Consider the following 14303-nt stretch of genomic DNA (forward strand, 5'->3'; position numbering starts at 1 on the left):
TGTGCTAATATTAATGGTAACTAATATGTTACCAATTTCGGTAACATTGTAGTATTTTCTACTGTGTATCCTGTGAAAAATATAAAAATGAAGTGAATGTGAAAAAAATGTGACAACCAAAATTAAAATACTTAACCAAAATAAGTGAATAGAAATTAAAGCAAATATGAATAAAAATGCAATGTGGCAAATGCGGCCTCTCCATCTAAATCGAATATAGTGTGTCAATGACGGACTGAATTGGCTTAGGTTCCCTCTAGAGGTTCTGTCCCCTAAGACGAGGCAAAAGTGAGTGCAGCTAACACGTTAGCACTAAACTAACCACTATGGAATCTTCTCTAAGACTGCTGGTTTAGAAATGGACCTGTCATGTGTGATATAAAAGAACCAAACTCTAAGAACTTAAATGATACATATACGGTAATATCTAAATTAATATAGAGATCCTGGTTAGGTTGAGTGCAGTTCATGCTGTACATGCTATAGAAAAACTCCAATCTTGTGTCGAAGCCGGACTCTATTCTGACTATCTTCTTAGATTCAGATGGATAACAAATCACAGAAACAGGTGCCAAGGCATGGTCTCATTAAGCCCTCCAGGGTTAATCGTTCCTAGTTCGAAAATCCATCTTGCTTCAGTCCTGAGGAGTTTGCCCTCCCTGTCGCCTCTGAGGTCCTTGAGGATATAATCTATGATCAAATGTTTTAGATCTCCAATAGAATGTCCTTGATCCATAAAATGTTTAGCTACCGGTTGATCAGAGCCCTTGCCGGTGATCGCTTGTTTAATAGCAGACCTGTGGAAAGCCATTCTTTCCCTCACCGACTTGATGGTTTTCCCCACGTAGTACATATTACAGGGGTATATAAGGAGGTATACCACGTGTGTTGATGTACAAGAAAGTACATGCTTGATCTCATATCTCCGTTCCTTATGTGGATGTTTGAAGCTGGTGCCTGTTATCATATGGCCACAGGTCATACATTTGGGGCATTTGTAGCACCCTGGTGGTCTAGTTAAGAAATTGCTGGATTGTATTTGAGGTGGTTTAAAGCCCGTTATATCAGAGTGCACCACCATGTCATTAATGCTTCTGCCACGGGTAAAACACATCATGGGGTGCCTTTGTTTGAAGCAAGGTAACGCTTTATCCATAGCTACCACTGGCCATAATGCTCGCGTCGCTCTTGGTAGCACGGTGCTTGAGGTACTGAATTTGCTGGTGAATGGGATGACTGGCTCCTGTTCCCTCTTTTTGGATGTCATGAGGTCATTTCTTGGGATCCGCAAAACCTCCTTCTGTTGATCTCTCAGAGTTTTCACATCATACCCTCTTTCAATTAATTTTAAAATAAGAGAGTCCAACTCTGATTCCAGTGTTGAGCGATCACTCATGATGCGTGATAATCTGATCATCTGGGATCTGGGCAGCCCTTTCTTCAATGTTCTTGGATGGTGGCTGTTGGCTAAGAGGAATGTGTTCTTATCGGTGGGCTTAGTGAATAATCCAGTCTTAATTAATCCATTGGAAATGGTTACTCGTACGCCTAAGTAATTCACACTGAGTGCACTGATCGAATAAGTGAACTTAATAGTGGAAGCACTCACATTCGTCGCCGCCATAAGTTGGACAAAGGATTCCTCAGGTCTCGACCACAAAATGAAACCATAAAAACCACCATCAAAGAGAAAAACATTTCTGGTGTGTGTAAGTTCCGGTATCCAGACTCCAGGTCGACAACAAAAAGGTCGACACACCTTAGGTCGACGCCAATTGGTCGACACACCTTAGGTCGACATGGTCAAAATGTCGACATGGACAGAAGGTCGACAGGAACAAGGTTGACATGGAAAAAGTTCGACATGAGTTTTTCACAATTTATTTCTTTTTTGGAACTTTTTCATACTTAACGATCCATGTGGACTACGATTGGAACAGTAATCTGTGCTGAGCGAAGCGAAGGCACCATGCCTAAAGCATGGCGAGCGAAGCGAGCCATGCGAGGGGACGCGGTGCACTAATTGGGGTTCCCGGTCACTCTACGAAGAAAACGACACCAAATAGTTTCATAAACAGATCCAGATTCAGTGCTTCCATCTTTTCTGATATAAGGAACTCCCTCATGGCTTGGAAGCCTTCTTTGTGTGTATACTGGTGTACAGGCTGCACACGTCTACAACACACATCAGTGTGTTAGGTGGTACCGGGTTGATGGTTTCCAATCTCTTTAAGAAACACGTGGAGCCCTTAATAAAGCTCTTCTGTTTCATGATCAAGAGTTGCAGGATGTTGTCTAGGAACATCGAACTAGGTTGATATATTGAATTTCTAGCAGCTATTATCGGGTGTCCTGGAGGTGATATCAAGTCCTTATGAATTTTAGGGATGGTGAAAAAGACTGGCACCACAGGATGTTCTTGTTTGAGCGATTTACATAGTTTTGAAGTAATCAAGCCATCTTTATATGCCTCATCCAACAGTTGATCCACTTACAATTTATAGGATCTTGTAGGGTCCTGTCGAAAGTACTTCATATGTGGATTCATCAGCCAAGTGGGAGTAAATTTCTTGTCTACAGTCACAAAGATTTTATACGACTATCCCACCCCCCTTATCAGCGGGGCGGATGATGATGTCTTGATATGACCACAAAGCGTCCAGGGCTTTCTTCTCCATTCTAGTCATGTTATAGTTGAACGCGGTTTAGCATTACTATATTTGTTTACTGATTCATCTAATAGTCGAATATAGGACTTTATTGATGGATTTGTGTATTGTGGATCAAAAACTGAAGTTTGTCTAGTATTTAAAATGTTTTGATGTATAACGTCCAGAGGTGAACTTGGTGGTTCTGAGTGATGGGCTTGAAAATGTTCTTGTAATCTTAATTTATGGGCATGGCAGTGTAGAACCACCTGCCAATTAAAGGCATTATGATTGTTGGTGGGCACAAAGGAAAGGCCTTTTTCTAGGACCCCTAGTTCAGCCTCAGACAAACTCCTCTCGGATAGATTGTAGACTACTGATCCCTTCTTGCTGAGGGCCTTCTGGTTCCTTGTGCACTGCTTCCCCTGCGGGTGGGCGTCCGCATCTTCCTTTTGGCTTGATTACTGGAGTAGTTGGAGGGGTCCCTAAAGAGACAATGGAGGCACCTGTAGGACTGTCAGAGTCTATCTGGCTATACTCGCTGTCACTATTGGAGGTAGCAGACATGGCTCGTTGTTGCTCCTTCCTTTTACGCCAGCTGTGTTTGTCTCTACTATTGTATGCCTTGAGAGTCCCGGGCTCACCTCCCATTAACCACCAATAGACTCTATTAGAGTCATAGTCCTCCTTTACGATAGCCTGTTTATTGCGTTTGAATTTTAATTAAATCCTTGTGCTAATTTTCGCATTGGTTTTAAGTTTTTGGAGCCAATCTTGGTTGGTGTCCTTAACCAAGGTGGATTTATGTGTAGCTTCAAACTCAATGATTTTCTCACGGGTTAATGTGAGCTCCTTCCCTGCTTCCTCCACCACCAGCAACATCAGGTCTAGGCTACATTTGTTTAAGATACCGATCCATTTTCTGCAAAATTCAGGGTTAAAAGGCCCTATGGTCGGTACATTCCTTACTCTGAAGCCTCTTGGGACCATTCTGTCCCTGTAGTAGTCAGATAACGATATCCTGTGGAGTAGGAAATCTACTGTATTTCCCTGCGTTTTAGTTTCCATAACTGGTGGTGGATGTCCTCACAGGTCCCGGATTTTTCCACCCCATCCAGATGTTTCTTAAACAGTAGACGCTACGCGACGTCATCTGTGAAGCTGTACTGTTCACCAAGCGCCCCTTGCATACCTCTGCAGCCATGTTCTCCGTCGGGTTGTACATCACTTGAGGCAGTATCCATAGTGGAAATATGAAAAGAATCTTTGTGCCAAATATGTGAACCGAAGAAAAGTGCTCGTGTTGGATGAACTTCACCAATGGCAACAGGCGATGTAGGAATAACAATGATTAAGGGTATGAGTGACTTGTCCCTTGCTGAACTGGTATAGTAGTTTCCCACTAGTTCAAGATATGATATGAGAGTTTTAGGATTGGCACTTTCTCATGATAAATACATTGCTCCGGTGCCCTCTGGAATGAATGGCTACACGTGGAAAGTAAACAGTGGCACTAGGAGATCTTAATTAATTGAAAAGTATATTAACTAAACATCAAATGTGACACCAATGTTTCGGGGCTGCAGCGCCCTTTTGTCAAGGTGAAAGAACAGAAACTAAATACAAAACATACCTTAAATACCTTTAAGAAGCCTGCCAATGTGATCCGCCGGCGGTGACCCACTTCTCCTGTCTCCAGACGCGGCGCCTTCCATGTGCGTCATGGGAGCCACACGGTCAGTAGTCAAGGTTACCATAGACGCTGCCCAGTGTTCCCATCTCGTGCTGGAATAAAGATAAAGATATATATATATATATATATATATATATAGTAACAAATAAGCAATCCAGCACTCTTTCAATAAGCCAGGTGAAAAGATGTCCCGGTGCCCTCCAAATCCAAATCAGGTTTACACATGCAATACAGAGGCGGCACTCAGCAGACTTGTAACAGTCATGTCTGTTACAAGTCCACGGAGTGCCACCTTTGTATTGTCAAATCACATCAATACATTTCCAATGTTTCGGGCAAAGCGCCCCTTTGTTAAGGCGTGATGAACTAACAAGTGAAGAAAGCTTACCAACGCGTTTCATCAATAGCGACTTCATCAGAGGTGTTTAACTCTAGTTCCAGCGTATCCTGCTGGTTATGTCTGACGGAGAAGGTTTATTTGAGCCAAATGATGGTCAAGCAGTTCCTGTTTATCTTACCTTTGTTAGTCTTTACCGTTTTGGTGGAAGGACTTTCCTTAGTGTGTTTTTCAAGAGGACACCACTTGAGGTTTGAATTATAGTATTAGATACAATAATCTTTGTGTAGGTCTGTGCCTTCTGAAGGGTCAGTCAAAATGAAGACCTTAATAGATTGGATGATGTACAAAGTTTAGATGAGCAATTGCAAATTTTTATTTTTTCTAAGTACCTATGGTAGAAGTCTCTCTCCTGTTCCCTCTGCTCCAGAAGTCCTTTAGACAGTCCAGATGTACATTTTATATATATATATATATATATATACTAATCTGCTAAGATTTTATATTTAATATGTTAGCATGAAACATTATGTACAAAAGTAAGCACAATAGTTTTAATGTCTGAAACTATTAGAAATACTATAGTTATTTAGAATTACTACTACAAAAACTGAACTGACTTTTAAAAACCAGATGGTAGATCATAAATTTTATTTCTTATCATAATATAGTTTGTCAGAAGGCGAGAACCTTCACAACGACTGTTATATATGAAATACTGTAGAACGTCAATCAAACTTAATATACAAAACAATGTAATTCTATGAAAATAATATTTTTCTAATTAGGTAATTTTTTTTATTTCTTTAGAAAAAAACATTCAGCCACACATTACAAAATAACCCTTAGTACATTAATAACCACCACAACATTAGATAATTAGCCCCATTAAATAATGTTAATACTTCATCGGAATCGACGTTATTGGCCTTGTATACTCAGGAATTGTTTGCGGTTTACAATGCTTTGCCAAATATCAACATAAAAAGAATAAACATTACATAGTACATAGCATAACATACATACACATACACCGTTAACAATTATATAGCAGTTCGCTGTGCCAGACTTGTTAGGCATAATTTAGTAAGTGGACAGCTAACGGAAAGAAGCTGTTTTTGCTTCTGGTCAACTTGACGAGAATGAACCTGTAACGTCTGCCTGATGGAGAGTTTCAAACAGGACGTGACCAGGGTGCACCTTGTCTGCTACGATTTTCCCTGTCTGCTTCTCGACTCTGGACAGGTAGAGGTCCTGAACAGAGGGGAGAATGGCTCCAACGATCTTTTCTGCGGTCCTTACAACCCTCTGCAGCCTCTGTCTGTCACACTTATTGGAAGTTCCATACCAGACTGTGATTGAAGACCATAAAACAGACTCCACAATGGATGTATAGAAGATAATCAGCAATTTCTGTGAAATATTGCATTTCCTGAGTTGCCTCAGAAAGAACAACCGCTGTTGCGCCTTCTTGACAATGGAGCCTATGTTCGGACCCCATTTAACAAATAGGTTTACATGTTTAATAAATAGGTTTACTTACCTGCAACCAGGTCTATATTAAATAAATAACACCCACCTACTCATAAATTATGTTGGATCTCCACAATCGATGACAAAATCTACAACAATAGGTGTCAAATCAGCTACAGGTGTTAATCATCAATGGTCAATGGCCATCCTTAGTGATAATTGATTTATTCTGCTCATAGAATAAAGGACGCCTGGTATAGCTTTCCTCGCTGAGCAGCAAGTTATGTGTAGAGTAAGCATAAGGCCTAAAGGTGCCCATACACTACTGTGATTTGGGCCGATTTCATCCAATTCCAAAGTTTCGGGCCAAAGTATCAGATGAAAAGTGACCAATCGCATGTGTTTTGCCTCCGATCAGATGCACGGTTCTCTGAGCATCGGATCAGAGTCCCTTGGTTGCAAGTACATTATTATAGATATATCGGAATCGTATGCTAAACTGTGTGTTTTTGTACCTGTGATATATTGCATGCGATGTATAGCAGTAGTTTGACTGGCATTTCTCAGGACACTCCCACCCACCATCACAGTAGCAGCATCAGCAGCAGCACTATGCAGCCAGGAGCACCTCGTCATCGGCAGAATTTAGAATATTGCAAGTAGGTGCACACTGTCCACCAATGTATACACTGTACACCAATGATTTAATACTCACACTGTCCACCAATGTATACACTGTCCACCAATGTATGAATAATCACACTGTCCACCAATGTATGAATAATCACACTGTCCACCAATATATTAATAATCACACTGTCAACCAATGTATTAATACTGTTTGTAAAAACTCACACAGTCCACCAATGTATGCCCGCTAATGGCCATGTGTTTTCTCTGCCACTGTACCCCAATGCTGTACCATTCATTTCTGTGGGCCCAAAGTGTTTTTTCCCTGCTAATGGCCATGTGTTTTCTACGGCACTGTACCCCAATGCTGTACCATTCATTTCTGTGGGCCCAAAGAGTTTTTTCCCTGCTAATGGCCATGTGTTTTCTCTGCCACTGTACCCCAATGCTGTACCATTAATTTCTGTGGGCCCAAAGTGTTTTTCCCTGCTAATAGCCATGTGTTTTCTACGCCACTGTATCCCAATGCTGTACTATTAATTTCTGTGGGCCCAAAGTGTTTTTTTCCTGCTAATGGCCATGTGTTTTCTCTGCCACTGTACCCCAATGCTGTACCATTAATTTCTGTGGGCCCAAAGTGTTTTTCCCTGCTAATGGCTATGTGTTTTCTACTCCACTGTACCCCAATGCTGTACCATTAATTTCTGTGGGCCCAAAGTGTTTTTTCCCTACTAATGGCCATGTGTTTTCTCCACCACTATAGAGGGGAAAAAAAACCTTTATTGTAAAACCATTTTTTAACCATAATTAACCATAAATAAAACCATTTCTTTAACCATAATTAAACCTAAATAAATCAAATTTTTAACCCTAAATAAATAAAAAATTTAAACCATAATTACTGTAACCCTAAATAAAAAAACATTTTCCAAACATTTTCCAAACATAATTAACCATAAATAAAAACATTTTCCAAACATAATTTACCCTAACTAAAACCATTTTTAAACATAAAATATACATGCATTAACATTTTATGCTCAACCATTTTTTTTTCAAAGGTACAGTATGTCTCTGGATAAAGACATTGACTTTGTCATGGGGCTCTTAGCTATGTACCACAGCCACGAGTGTCTTTGATGAGTTAAAGCGAAGGGCTACTCCGACAAGGTGAGGCAGAATGTGGCCTTGTAGGAGTTGGTTAACTTCTTCTGCCCCTTTTGTGCTCTAGCTGATAAGGAGTGGGTGAAGAAAAAACTCCAGAACTTCAGGACTGTGTTCATCAAGGAGCACGAAAAGTTAAAGCAATCCATGATGTCTAGAGCTTTGGCGGAACAGATATACAAAACAAGTCTGTGATACTACCAGGGCCGGACTGGCCATCTGGCACATGCCAGAAGGGACGATGGGCAGGTGGGCTGAATCGGTTCCTCAGAGAGCCGGCTCTCTGGGTCAGCCGACACCACCGGTCTCCATGAAAATGGGGGCCTGCCGTGAGTCCACACCCCCAGAATTGCGGCGCACCCCTGCCCCCAGAAAGCATCGCCATGGTAGTGGGGGCGTGCCACGAGTCCACTCCCCCATGACTTGTGGCACGCCCTCGTACATTGTGGCAGTGCACCCACGAGATGTACGCATGCGCCCCCATGATGAGCGCTCACGAATGCCCGGGCCGATTTACAGCCCCAGTCCGTTGCTGGTTACTACCCTTTGCTGAAGTTAATATTGAACCAAGAGCCAGCCAGAACAGGGTTCTCCTCCTCCCAATGACTACCACAGCAGAGCCTGAAGAGAGTGAAACATCTCAGCTGGCATATGTAAGTATAATTTTATGAATAGTTTTTTAAAGGTCCACAATCGTTTTTTTAAAAGCACAACAGTACAGTCCAACACACTCCACTTCACCAAATAGCATCCTCCTGCCAGGGGACTGCAACTATTCCATTAAAATAGGCCAGGTTCTCCTCAGTAACCTCTTTTGTGCATGTAGTTGCCCTGGACTGGAGTGGAGGTGGGTCCACAGAGGAAAACTGTGCAATCTCATCTAGATGGTCCTGGTCTTCTGTCCCTGCTGTGCCCAGTGTCCTATGCTGGGTGGCTTTGTGGTGCAAATAGTTATGTAGTACACAACATGCAGACACCACCCAGTCAATTTTCTCCACCTGCAAACTGATAGCCATATGGAATATCCAGAAGCGGTTACACAGTATCCCGAAAGCATTCTGTACAATACGGCATGCCCTGAATAGCCTGTAATTATAAATCTGCTTCTCCTTTTTCAGGTGCCTTTGCAGATATAGCTTCATAATGTTCTCTGTAGTGCAGAATGCCTCATCAGCCATGAAAACAAAATTGAGGCCGTGTTTTGTTTCTTCCCTTCAAGGCAACTTCAGGGTTTTTGTGGTGAGACAATTGTAGAATGTTGTATTCTTTAGGGACCCACTGTCTGAAGCACGTCCATTTTTCCCAACATCTATAAATATGAATTGATAGTTGCCATTCACCAACGCCATCAGCACTATACTGAAGTACCATATCCATGTTTAGAAAGATTGTTGATGAACCTGGCAGAAAAAGATATGCATTAGCAGAGATCTTGCTTCTCAGAAAAGGTTCCAGAACTCTAGGAAAGCATGTAATCCAGTACCAAACTGTAGCCCCAGAACTAAAATGGAACAAAAAGGCTTTATATGCTGTGTTTTGGAATGGTCTGTCTGACTGTATTAAATATGCATTATATATCCAAGAGTTACCAGCAAAGTTGGATAGTCTGATCTCATTATGCACCATGGTTGATCCTCATTTCCATGAATTTCATCTTGAAAAAGGGAGAGTTGAGAAGCAAAAAGTACAGAGATATACTGGTGCCAGCTGTGATTACAATAAAGGGACAATAAGACAATTTGGGTAAAAAGTTAATACAAGAATGTATTATACATTCGTTAAAAATGAGAGGTATCACAACTCCCGGACTCTACTAGATTACTATCAAAGAAAATGACCACTGAAATCTCACTCAGAATGTAAGCTGTGTACAATTACTTTTTTTTTTTGTATAAAGAGTTGAGAAGCACCATATCAAAGACCACCTTCTACCAGTAAAGAGCAACCCATGCCAATCAATCGCTCTTATCTCAAAACAGAATAGCAGCAAAAACATATTTCTGAAATACTTTGTATTTTATTGCGCCCGGCCATCTCAAAGGAACATTCTCCAGACATCCGGGAACCTTCCAAGCTTGACTGGTATCAAAGAGACCAGGTTTGGTATAGCAACAAAATTCTCCATATGTACCAGATTGTACAAACTTTGTGGCACTCAAGCATGGACAGAAATCAAAATATTTATCAGCTCTAATTGATTCTGAAGTTTCTGCAAATTTTGTCATAAGTAAGTAAAAAGAATGGAGGTATCATTACCCATCAAATCACTCCACTAGAGCTGCTAGTGGGAGTTCTACATTTAAAGACTATGAGAATCCTTGCTATTTCTAAAACTTCCAATGCCTTGCTTCTGGGCCTTCCATGGTTATAGAGACACAGGGGGTCATTCCGAGTTGATCGCACGTAGCAACTTTTTGCTGCTCGTGCGATCAACTAGACGCCGCCTATGGGGGAGCGATCGCTTGTGCAGGACAGCTAAAAGAACATTAGCCCTGTGTAAAAGAAGATTAGCCCTGCAGTTACTTACCCTGTGCAATGAATGCAGCGATGAAGGTCCCGGAATTGACGTCAGCCATCCACCCTCCAAACCCCTCGACACGCTTGCGTTCGGATCTCCACGACTGGAAAACGGTGAGTAAATGCCCGATCCACCTCCTGCCTGTCAATCTTCTTGCGATTCGCGCAAAGACCACTTTCTTCGTTCCCGGCTTCGTTGCCCAGCAACTTCCGTCACTGAGCAACGTTGCGCCTGCGCATTGCATCCGCCGCGCTTGCACAGAACCAACCCATTCGCACCGCTGTGATGAACCACAGCGTGCAAATGGGTCAAACTGACCCCCACAATCCCCAGTTTCACTGGTGTTCCCTATAAATAACATCCTAGGGTAACACCTGCAAGAATTCTTGTCTTAAAAAGGTACTTCCCACTCTATCCTGTGAGATTCCCCATCCATCCAGTGTAACCCCTGAAGTTAATACATTTCCCATTCCTTAAAGACACTTTGTTGATCTATTCAACCCTCTTCTTCAGAAGCAGGAGCAGCTGAAGGGGTTCACTACGATATGCCGGCGGTCGGGCTCCCGGCGACCAGCATACCGGCGCCGGGAGCCCGACCGCCGGCTTACCGACAGTGTGGCGAGCGCAAATGAGCCCCTTGCGGGCTCGCTGCACTCGCCACGCTATGGGCACTTTGGCATGCTACGCGTGCCACACTATTTTATTCTCCCTCCAGGGGGATCGTGGACCCCCGCAAGGGAGAATAAGTGTCAGTATGCCGGCTGTCGGGATCCCGGCGCCGGTATACTGTGCGCCGGGATCCCGTCAGTCGGCATACTGAAGACCACCCAGCTGAAGAATATGTAAAAAAGAAAGATGGTGGACTGAGACCATGCATCGATTATTGCAGTCTGAACAAGATTACCGTGAAAAAATAATTTTCCATTACCACTATCCTATGAATTATTTGATTGCATAAAAGAACTAGTCATCTTCCCTGAATTAGATCTAAGAGGAGCTTACAACTTGATACATATCTGAGCCAGGGATGAACGGAAGACCACCTTTAATACAGTACATGTGGGTGGAGAGGGAGGATGTAATAGGGTGTGAGAATCAGAAAGGGAGAGATTCTGTGAGCGGTCTCCTGTTTTTTTTTTAAAGTGGCAATCATTTACATGGCCAAATCAACCTGGTTTTGACATGTAAATGATTGCCACTTTAAAAAAAAAACAGGAGATGGTCATTATGAATGCCTTGTCAGCAGTTTTCCAAACTAATTTAAATTAAATTTTCAGATAACTATTGTATATATACATAGTCTTTACTTAGCTGATACCCTGATTTTCTCTCCAGATCTCAAGACTCATCGCACCCATGTGAGGGAAGTGCAAAACCATTAAAGTGGTCTGAGGAGGAAAATACTGCATTCCTAGAGTTAAAGCAAGACTTTACTTCTGTTCCAGCCTGACTCAGCCAAACCATTCACCCTTGAAGTTGATGCCTCAGCAGTGGGGGTTAGGCAGTTATGTCACAAAGATCCAACAATGGTCAGTTCCACCCATGTGGTTATTTTTCACAAAAATTTCTACCCACTGATATTAACTACACCATCAGAGAGAAATAATTGTTAACTATGAAATTAGCATTGAAGAAGTGGAAACATCTTCTTGAATGAGTTAAGTTACCTGTGATGATTATTACTGATCATAGAAATGTGTTGTATTTAAAGACTGTGCCCTGTTTAAACCCAAGACAAGTCTGCTGGGATTTATTCTTTTCCAGGTTTAACTTCCAAGTAACATTTTGACCATGGTCATGCAATCACAAAGTTGATGCCCTTTCTAGATCTCTAGCTATCAAAGAAGATTCTGACAATACCAAAGACAACCCCATCATTGATCCGCCATCCTTTGCATCTACGAATGTAAAAATCATGCCTCACGTGGGATAAACGCTTGTAACTGAACCTCTCCATAAGAAACTCCTTCAGTGGGCTTGTGCTTCCCACTTTGCTGGTCATAAGGGTTCGAAACACTTTTGTGTGTTCATTTAGCTAAGCTATTGGCCTATATTGTCCCAAGTGTGGAAGTCTCCTCATCAGATTCCAGCTGGTCAACGTCTGCATTTGCCGATTCCACTTGTGCCATGGACCTATTTATCCATAGATTTCATCACAAATTTACCATCATTCAAGAAATTCAACACTATATGGGTGGGTGTGGGCCAGCTCTTAAATATAGCTCACTTAATTTCTCTATAGGGCTTGCCATCTGCACAGATTCTGGCAACCTTTATGTGCTGTTTTGTGGATGAAGTTACATTTCTTATCAGCTTATCATTAGCAATCCAATGGACAAACACAGCAAGTCAACTAAAGGGGGGTACACACGGAGAGATCCGTGCTTAAAATCTAAGCAATCTTGCTAGATTGCTTAGATTTTAAGCACGGATCTGCCGTGTGTATGCCCTCCAGCGATAGCGATGCGCGGCCCCGCGCATCGCTATCGCCGATGCTAGATTGAGCTGCATGCAGGCTCAATCTAGCGGGTCGCTCACTTCACCGTTGTGTGAAGTGAGCGGCCCCCCCGTCGGCTTTCCCCCTAGCTCAGCACATCGCGCTGTGCTGAGCGGGGTGAGAGATGTGTGCTGAGCGGTCTGTGTTAAGATCGCTCAGCACACATCTCTCCCGTGAGTACCCGCTAGATTGAGCCTGCATGCAGCTCAATCTAGCATCGGCGATAGCGATGCGCGGTGCCGCGCATCGCTATCGCTGGAGGGCATACACACGGCAGATCCGTGCTTAAAATCTAAGCAATCTAGCAAGATTGCTTAGATTTTAAGCACAGATCTCTCCGTGTGTACCCCCCTTAAGACTTAGAAACTTTCTTGCATCTGTATATATCAACATCACAAGATGATTGGGCAGATACCATGGGCAGAGATGCTTTTAAAGAGAAACCTTTGAAAAGCATAAAGTCTGCCTGTCTACCCCCCTGTTGTGGAACTGCTAGATAGGACTCTCGGACAATTTCAAACAAACAGGACTCCTGGTGACTGGGAAGTTGATGCTCCTCTGTGTGCCTAACACCATCTGGGAATGGGTATGCATCTTAAGATCCACAGAGAGTCCATCGGGTGATATCCACTATATGTTCTTTACGTTTTAAATGTGAGTGCATTGGAATAATAAAACCTTTTAATCTTTTAAGGTGTTGCTCTACTGTTCTGTCTTATCTCTATTATATCCCACCTGACCATGGTGTGATGTGAGCAAAGAGTTCCATAAGATCCCTCTACAGATTTAAATTCACTATCACCCTGTATGTAAATTAAGGAAATTGATAGTTGTCGACATTTCATAAAAATGCATTAAAGATTTGGGAAGAGCCGATGACAATTGAACTTTGCCATTGCCATTTCCTTAGAAGTAAGGAATATTACTGTTTATGTCAAAGGGTGTGGTCTTATTGAATCACGGATTGGTTTCTACAATGCAATCCATTCTTAGTGTCTGAGTGGACTATCTTATTGACTTTACATTGTTTTAAGTAGTGATGAGCGGGTTCGGTTCCTCGGAAACCGAACCCCCCCGAACTTCACCCATTGTACACGGGTCCGAGGCATACTCGGATTCTCCCGTATGGCTCGGTTAACCCGAGCGCACCCGAACGTCATCATCCCGCTGTCGGATTCTCGCGAGATTCGGATTCTATATAAGCAGCCGCGCGTCGCCACCATTTTCACTCGTGCATTGGAAATGTTAGGGAGAGGACGTGATTGGCATCCTCTCCGTTTATTAATCTTGAATTCTTGATGCAAAAATATTTGTGCTTTATATATAGGAGGAGTACAGTGCAG

This window comes from Pseudophryne corroboree, chromosome 5, assembly GCF_028390025.1.
Source record: "Pseudophryne corroboree isolate aPseCor3 chromosome 5, aPseCor3.hap2, whole genome shotgun sequence".
In the NCBI taxonomy this organism is placed as follows: Eukaryota; Metazoa; Chordata; class Amphibia; order Anura; family Myobatrachidae; genus Pseudophryne; species Pseudophryne corroboree.